The sequence below is a fragment of the Nannospalax galili genome, unplaced genomic scaffold (assembly GCF_000622305.1).
Source record: "Nannospalax galili isolate Female #2095 unplaced genomic scaffold, S.galili_v1.0 scaffold875, whole genome shotgun sequence".
Taxonomy (NCBI): Eukaryota; Metazoa; Chordata; class Mammalia; order Rodentia; family Spalacidae; genus Nannospalax; species Nannospalax galili.
The window spans coordinates 2,239,276-2,246,991 of record NW_008337059.1 but is presented as its reverse complement, the minus strand read 5'-3'; the positions used below and the strand labels follow the sequence as shown (position 1 = coordinate 2,246,991).

At 42.3% G+C, this 7,716-nt stretch overlaps 1 long non-coding RNA gene across 1 annotated transcript in view; it reads right to left on the bottom strand.

The window, feature by feature from the left end:
* Nucleotides 1-7,716, bottom strand: part of LOC115070170 — a 16,909-nt gene that overhangs the window by 459 nt on the left and 8,734 nt on the right. Inside the window, exon 2 of the long non-coding RNA XR_003849373.1 lies at nucleotides 4,136-4,348. This is a non-coding gene — a long non-coding RNA (uncharacterized LOC115070170). The remainder of the gene's footprint in view (nucleotides 1-4,135; nucleotides 4,349-7,716) is intronic.

Genomic DNA, 7,716 nt, shown 5'->3' with positions numbered 1-7,716 from the left:
ATTTCTGCATTACAGTGATTGATTGATTGATTGATTGATTGTGTGTGTGTGTGTGTGTGTGTGTGTGTGTGTGTGTGTGTGTGTGCCTGTCTGTATGTACATGTGTGCAGTACTCACAGAGACCGGAAGAGGGTGTTAATTAGAGAGGCCCAATGTAGGTACTGGGAACCGAACATGGGTTCTCTGGAAAAGCAGCAAATGCTCTTAACTGGTGAGCCATCTCTCCAGTCCCCCTCCCTTTTTATCTTGTTTTCTTCTCTCTCTCTTTTTTTTAAATTTTAGTATTTTTATGTGTATGAGTGTATTGCCTGCATGTAGGTAAGTGCACCTGTGTTGCGCAATGCCTGAAGAGGACAGAAGAGGCCATCAGATCCCTTGGAACTGGAATTACAGACAGTTGTTAGCTGCCATGTGGGTGCTGGGATTTGAACCCAGGTCTTCTGCAAGAACAACCAGTGTTCTTAACCACTAAGCCATCTCTCTAGTTCCTTCTTCTCTTTTCTTAAATATTTCTCTTAATTATTTATTTATTTAGTTTTTGAGACACGGTGTCTGTATAGCCCCAGCAGGCCTGGAACTCCCTATGTAGACCAGGCTGGGCTGCATCACACAGAGATCTGCCTGTCCCTACCTCCTGAGTGCTGGGATTAAAGGCCTGTACCACCATACCTGACTTTTTTTTCAGACAGTGGCTGGCTTGAATACTCTAGGTAGATCAAGCTGGCCTGGCTTTTGCAGTGGTCTTCCTGCCTCTGCCTGAGCACTGGGACACAGGTATGTGCCACCATGCCCAAGTAATTTATTTTTGTTGCTGAGTATATTCAATTGTATACTTATACTATAGCTTATCTGTTCACCAACTGATGGACATTTGTGGGTTTTTTTTTTTTGTTGTTGTTGTTGTTGTTCTTTTTGAGACAGGGTCTCCCTGTAGCCCCAGCTGTCCTAGAACTCACTATGTAGACCAGGCTGGCCTTGAACTCACAGAGATCTGTCTGCCACTGCCTCCCGAGTGCTGGGATTAAAGGCGTGCGCCACCATGCCCGGCTTGTTTTGATGTTTGAATTATTATAAATGTAGCTGTTATCAACATACCTGTACAAGCCTTAGTGTGGACTGTTTTAATTTCTCTTGGGTAGATACCTAACAGTGAAATGGTTCAGTCATGCGGTAGATTTACTATTTATGGGACTGATGCGCTACCTACTGAGCTGAGGTACCTTAGATTTATTATTTATAAATTGGCTATAATCCAGATGCGATCTGGGGTGTGTGTGTATTGCCTGATGTTTGTATCAGGAAGTGTAATTTTTGACTCATAAGCTAAGTTGAGGAGTTTTATAAAGTCTTCTTTCATGTGCTGCTGAAACAGCTTTTTTTTTTTTTTCTGGCTTTTTGAGATTAGGGTTTCCCTATAGCCCCCACCTGGCCTGGAACTCACTACACAAACCATGCTGGCCTAGATCTCACAGAGCTCCGCCTGCCTGAGTGCTGGGATTAAAGGCACTCACACTACCACACCCAATTCTGAAACAGTTTTTTAAACCTTTATTAGTTTGTGTGTGTGTGTGCGTGTGTGGTATGAGTGAGCACATGCCATGGCTCTCATGCAGAGGTCAGAGGACAACTTGCAAGAGTTGGTGGTTGTTTTTTTCCATCATGTAGATTCTGGGGAAGGAACTCAAGAGCCAGGTGTGATGGCACCTTACCTCCTGAGCCATTTTGCTGGTCTTAGAATAGTTTAACTCTATCAAATTTTATTGATGAATTAGTAGAATTTGCCAAGGACTGGGGATGTAACTCAGTACAGCATTTGCCTATTGTGCACGTGGTCCTGAGCTTAGTCCACAACACTCTAAAAACAAAAACCCAAAACAACCTTCTTTTTAATCTACAAAATAATCTGTACCTGATGCTGCTCTCTAGGAAATCCTCCAATTCCTGCTTCTCCCCCCACCCTCTTTGTGGTAGGAATCAAACTCAGAGCCTCATGAATGCTCTATAGCTGAGCTACAGTCTCAGCCCTTAAGAACCATTCATTTTGGGGCTGGAGAGATGGCTCAGTGGTTAAGAGCACTGACTGCTCTTGCAGAGGACCCAGGATTCGATTCCCAGCACCCACCTGGCGGCTACAAACCATCCTTAACTCCAGTTATAGGGGAATCTGAAGCCCTCTTCTGACCTCCACAGCATTGCAGGACATAGGGCACTCACATACATGCAGGCAATACACTCATACACATGAAATAAAAAAAAAATATATATATATATAAAGAACCATTCATTTTTATTTTTCTTGTTTCTCTCTTTAAAAAAAATTATTTTATTTTTGGGTCAGTGAAATGGCTTGGCAGGTAAAGGCAGTAAAGGTACTTTCTACCAAGCCTGAAGCTCTAAATTCAATCCCTCTGGAATCTGCATGGTGGAAGGAGAGAACCCATTCTCACAAGATGTGCACTGATCTCCACATGTGCACTATGGAACATGCACACACTCACACACAAATAAGTAAATGTATTTTTGTGTATATGTGTGTGTCTGTGTGGGTATCTGCCCATGTGAGTTCAGGTGCCTGTGGAGTCCAGAAGAGGGCATCAGATCCCCTGGAGCTGAAGTTATAGGCTGTTGTAAGTTGCCTGATATGAATGCTGGGTGCTAAACTGCAAGAACAGTCACCATCTTAACTACTGAGCCATTTCAAGCCCCTTTCCTTTTTTATTTAAACAAGATTTTGCTATATCTGGCCTCAAAATCTCTTTAAATTATTTTTATATTTATTTATTCATTATGAGTGTTCCTGCATGTGTATATTAATGTGTCATGGATACCTGTGGAGGTCAGAGAACAACTTGGAAGAAGTTGGTTCTTTCCTTTTACCATGTGAGGTCCAAGGATGGAACTCAGGTTGTCAGACTTGAGGGCAAGCATCATTTACTGGGCCATCTCACTGGTGCTGATCTCAACTTCTTGAGTGCTGAGATTGTAGGCATTTACCACCACACCTAGCTCATTCTGTACTGGGGTTTGAACCCAGGGCTTCATACATGTTAGGCAAGCACTCTACCATCTGAGCTATAGCCCCAGCCCAGAATGTAATGCTTTTAAGGAAAGAAGTATAAGCTAAGCCAGGCACGATGGCACAAGCCTGGAATCTTAGCATTTAGAATTTGGGATACTGAGACAGGAGGATCAAGAGATTGAAAGTTTGAGAATTAGAGACATCCTGAGCTATATAGCAAGAACTTGTCTTAAAAGAAAAAACGGTGCCGGGCGTGGTGGCACACGCCTTTAATCCCCGGCACTCTGGAGGCAGACAGGCAGATCTCCCTGTAAGTTCAAGGCCAGTTATTTTGATATATCACAGTGAAAGATTTATCGTCCTCTTTTTTTTTTTTTTTTTTTTTTTTTTTTTAAAAAAAAAAAAAAAAAAAAAAAAAAAAAAAGGAAAAAGGGCCAGGTGTGGTGGCCCTTTAATCCCAGCATTCAAGCAGGCAGATCTCTGTGAGATCAAGGCCAGCTTGGTTTACATAGTGAGTTCCAGGCCCGCTGGGATTACAGGAAGACTTTGTCTCAAAAAACAACAATTATAGCAGCAAAAATCCCAATAACAGCAACAACAAAAAAGCAAAAATAATTCTGAGGTAGCTATCTCTATATCATGAAAGATATATAATACCAGTCACTGGTGGAGTGAATGAATGATGCTATCTAGTTACTATAACAAATATACTCTAATGTTTCAGGTGCTTAACATAATAAAAATTAATTTACTATTCATATGCCCTTATTTATTTCTCACACAGTTTTCCACCATGGATGGTCTTCAGGACTGGGGGCCCGTCCACTGTGAGATGATTCCTGAGCTCAGGTTTCAACCATCTTCCCTTGGCATTGAGCTGGCAGCTCCAGGAGAGGGGCGGCAGTAATTTTCTGACTTTTAAATTCTTGCTTTGCAAGTGACACTCAACATTCCCACTTACTTCTTTTGGAGTTACATATCCCCCCTATGCAAAGGGGGCTGGGAAATGCAATTCCTGGATGGGCAGCTACTGCCCAACAATAATTTTGTACCACATAAGGTAACCTGTGTGTGGGGTGACATGTGACAGGTTATTTTTGGTGGACAGTTAACTACCTCTTTCATGGGAGCCAAGAGGTTTATTACTGAGATTTTCATTGCTCTCCACTGTGAGATTTTTTGTGCCAGTATTTGATGAATGATTGTTTTCACGGCTGCCAAGAGCTGCTGAGTAAGACTGTAACTGCAGACATTCATTTCCTTGCTGTGTTTGTCCAACAACTCACTGTCTCACAGCTGGAAAGCTCATTACTCACAAGCACTTCTTTCCTAGGTACAAGAACATAAAGATGTATTTATTGAACACTGTTCAAGGGCAACAGCAGCGAGCTATGGATCTAAAAATATACACTATTCAAACAGTAAGCTTAAATAACTGGTGAAAACCCGAATATTAAAGAGAACCTGAAGACACATGCCAAACATTTCTTTCATTTTTCCATCCATTTAAAAAATGGACACATAATTCAAAAACAAAAGTTCATATAGCAATCTTCACTTCAAGATGTACAATTCAGTGGGCCTAGTATAGTCACAGAGTTGCATTGACTCTAACATAGTGATAGTGGATGACTTCAACATTCCACTGTCACCAACAGAGAGGTCATCCAGGCAAAAAACAAATCAAGAAACCCCAGAGTTAAATGACATCATAAGTCAAATGGACTTAAGCAGACATTACAGAACATTCCACCAAGACACCAAAGAATACACTTTCTTTTCAGCCCATGGAACTTTCCCCAAACTTTCTCAGCCATTGCCACTATTCAGTTACCAAATAATTTCACATCCCCAAAGAAACTCTGTACATCTTGCAGTGCTGGGAAGGGATGAACCCAGGACCGTGTGCATGGTAGGCGAGTGTTCTACCACTGAACCACATCCCAGATAAAACTCTGTGCCTCTTGACAGGAACTCCTGTTTCCTTCCTCCCTATAGCCTGGCCATATTTTGTCTCTATGGCTTTGCCTGGTCTAGATTCTTTCATATAAATATAATCATGTGCTGTCTAGTCTTGTGCAAATATTTTCTTCACTTAGAGGATGACTTTTCTTTTTTCTTTTTGTCTTTTTGAGACAGTGTCTCCTTGTAGCCACAGCTGGCCTGGATTCACTATTGAGACCAGGCTGGCCTCAAACTCACAGCATCTGCCTGCCTCTGCCTCCCAAGTGCTGGGATTAAAGGCATGAGCTACCTACCACACCCAGCCACTTATTTTTCTTGATGGCTGTGACCAAATATCTGACAAGAAGCAGCGAAGGGAGGAAGGGTTAATTTCAGCTTATATTTTGAGGGTACAGTCCTTTACAGAGGGGAAGACATGGCATGGTGACAAGAGAGTGAAATGGATGGTCACATGGCATCCACAGTCAGGAAGCAGAGAGAGATGAATGCTGGTGCTCAGCTCACTTTCTCCTTTTTATTCAGTCTGGGACTCCAGCCCATGGGGTGTGTCATCCACTTTCAGGATGAGTCTTCAGTTCAACCTTTCTGGAAACATCTTCATAGACACACCCAGATACCCCACCTTGGGGTGGTGTCATTCATTTTCAGGATGAGCCATCTCTCCTCAGTTAAACCTTTCTGAAAGCATCTTCATAGACACACCTAGACATGTGTCCATGGTGATTCTAGATTTTTTATTTTATGTGTATACGTGTTTTGTCTGTCTGAATGTAAGTACATCACATGTGTACAAATTTATGAAGGCCAGAAGAGGGTGTTAGATTCCCTGGGACTGGAGTTAAGGACAGTTTTTAGCCATCATGTGGATACTGGAAACTGAACCTGGGTCTTCCTCAAGAGCAGTCAGTGCTCTTAACTCCTGAACCACCTCTCCAGCCCCATAGCAGCATCATGTTTTTAAGGTTTTTTGTGATGTAGTATCAATACTTCATTTCTTTTTGTGATGAATAATATTCCTTTGAATGGGTATAATATATTTTGTTTATCTGCTATGTATTCATTTAAAATATTTTTTTAAGTTGGAGCTTGGGATGTAGCTCAGTTGGTAGAGTGCTTGCCTAGTATGCACAAGGTTCTGGGTTTCATCCTATGCACCACAGAAACCAGACACATTGGCACACTCTTGTAATCTTAGCACTTGGGAAGTGGTGGCAGAGAGATCAGAAGTTTAAGGTCATCCTCAGTCACAGAGCAAGTTCAAGGCAAGCCTGAGCTAGACACACTACCTCAAAAGTAATTTTTTAAAATACTTTTATTTTAAAGTTATTTTTATTTTATGTGTGTTATGCCTGCATGTATGTAAGTGTACCCGTGTTGTGCAGTGCCCATGGAGGATAGAACAGAGTGTGAAACTCCTGGAACCGGAGTTTCAGATGATTGTTAGTCACCTTGCAGCAGCTGGGATTCAAACCTGGGTCCTCTGCAAGCAACCAGTACTCTTAACTGCTGAGCCATCTCTCCAGACCCCTCAAAAGTAATTTTTAAAAATAACTGTGACGCCAGGCGGAAGTGCTCCTGAGGCAGAGACAGGTGAATCTCTGTGAGTTCAAGGTCAGCCTGGTCTATGTAGTGAGTTCCAGGCCAGCTAGGGTTACAGGGAGACCCTGTCTCAGAAAAGACCGGAAAAAAAAAAATTGTGGCAGAATATGCAACAGAGTTTGCCATCTTAACCATTTTTGTGTGCCCTTTTCTGTGATATAAGTCCATTCATACTACTATGCAACCAACCATCACCATCATTCATGAATAGAATGCTTGCTTTCCTGCAGAACAGAAACACGCACCAAACAACTCATTTCCCCTCACTGTATTCTACTTTCTGTTCCTGTGAATTCAACTACTCCAGGTACCTCATAGGAATAGAATCAAACAACATTAGTCCTTTTCTGACTTATTTTAATACAGGGGGGAAAAAGGGGTCCTCTTATAGGGTTCTTGGTTTCATTCATGAAATAATTTAAGAATGGACTCAAATGGAAGCTTTAGGAGAATTTTATTAGAATGTAAGGAAAAATCCTTACAGCAAGCAAGCCATAAATCTCAGCAGCTGCCTTGAGGAGGAGAACGGAGTAGAGAAGGAAAAAAGCCATAGCACCTCATGGAGGTAGGTCAGATGTGCTGTGGACCGAAGAATTCAGTCTGAAGAATTCAGAAAATCGGGCAAAACTTACAGAGAGAAAAATGCCTATGACCCAATCCACAAGAACTGCCAAACGCTGGGAATTTGGGGGCAGGAAAAGTTCACCATCTCATTAACTCACTAGGTGTTCTGCCCATCTCTTTAGCATAGCTTAAGGTGAACCTACCTTCCAGGGGTGTTCCTATGACCAGCAAGACTGGAAAGTTGGGTCTTTGTCCACATCAGAGGTCTTATTCTCCTGAGCAGACTTCTCCCAGGGCACTTCTTGCCATTATAACATTTTGCTTTAGCATAAAGTCACCCAGGTTCATCCATTTTGTATCATATGTCAGAATTCCTTCCCTTTTTTTTTTGGTCTCTTTGAGACAGGGTCTCCCTGTAGCCCCAGCTGTCTTGAAACTCACTATGTAGACCAGGCTGGCCTTGAACTCACAGAGATCTGCCTGCCTCTGCCTCCCAAGTGCTAGGACTAAAGGTGTGCACCACCACGCCCAGCAAGACTGTATCTTTAAAAAACAAAAAGGGGCTGGGT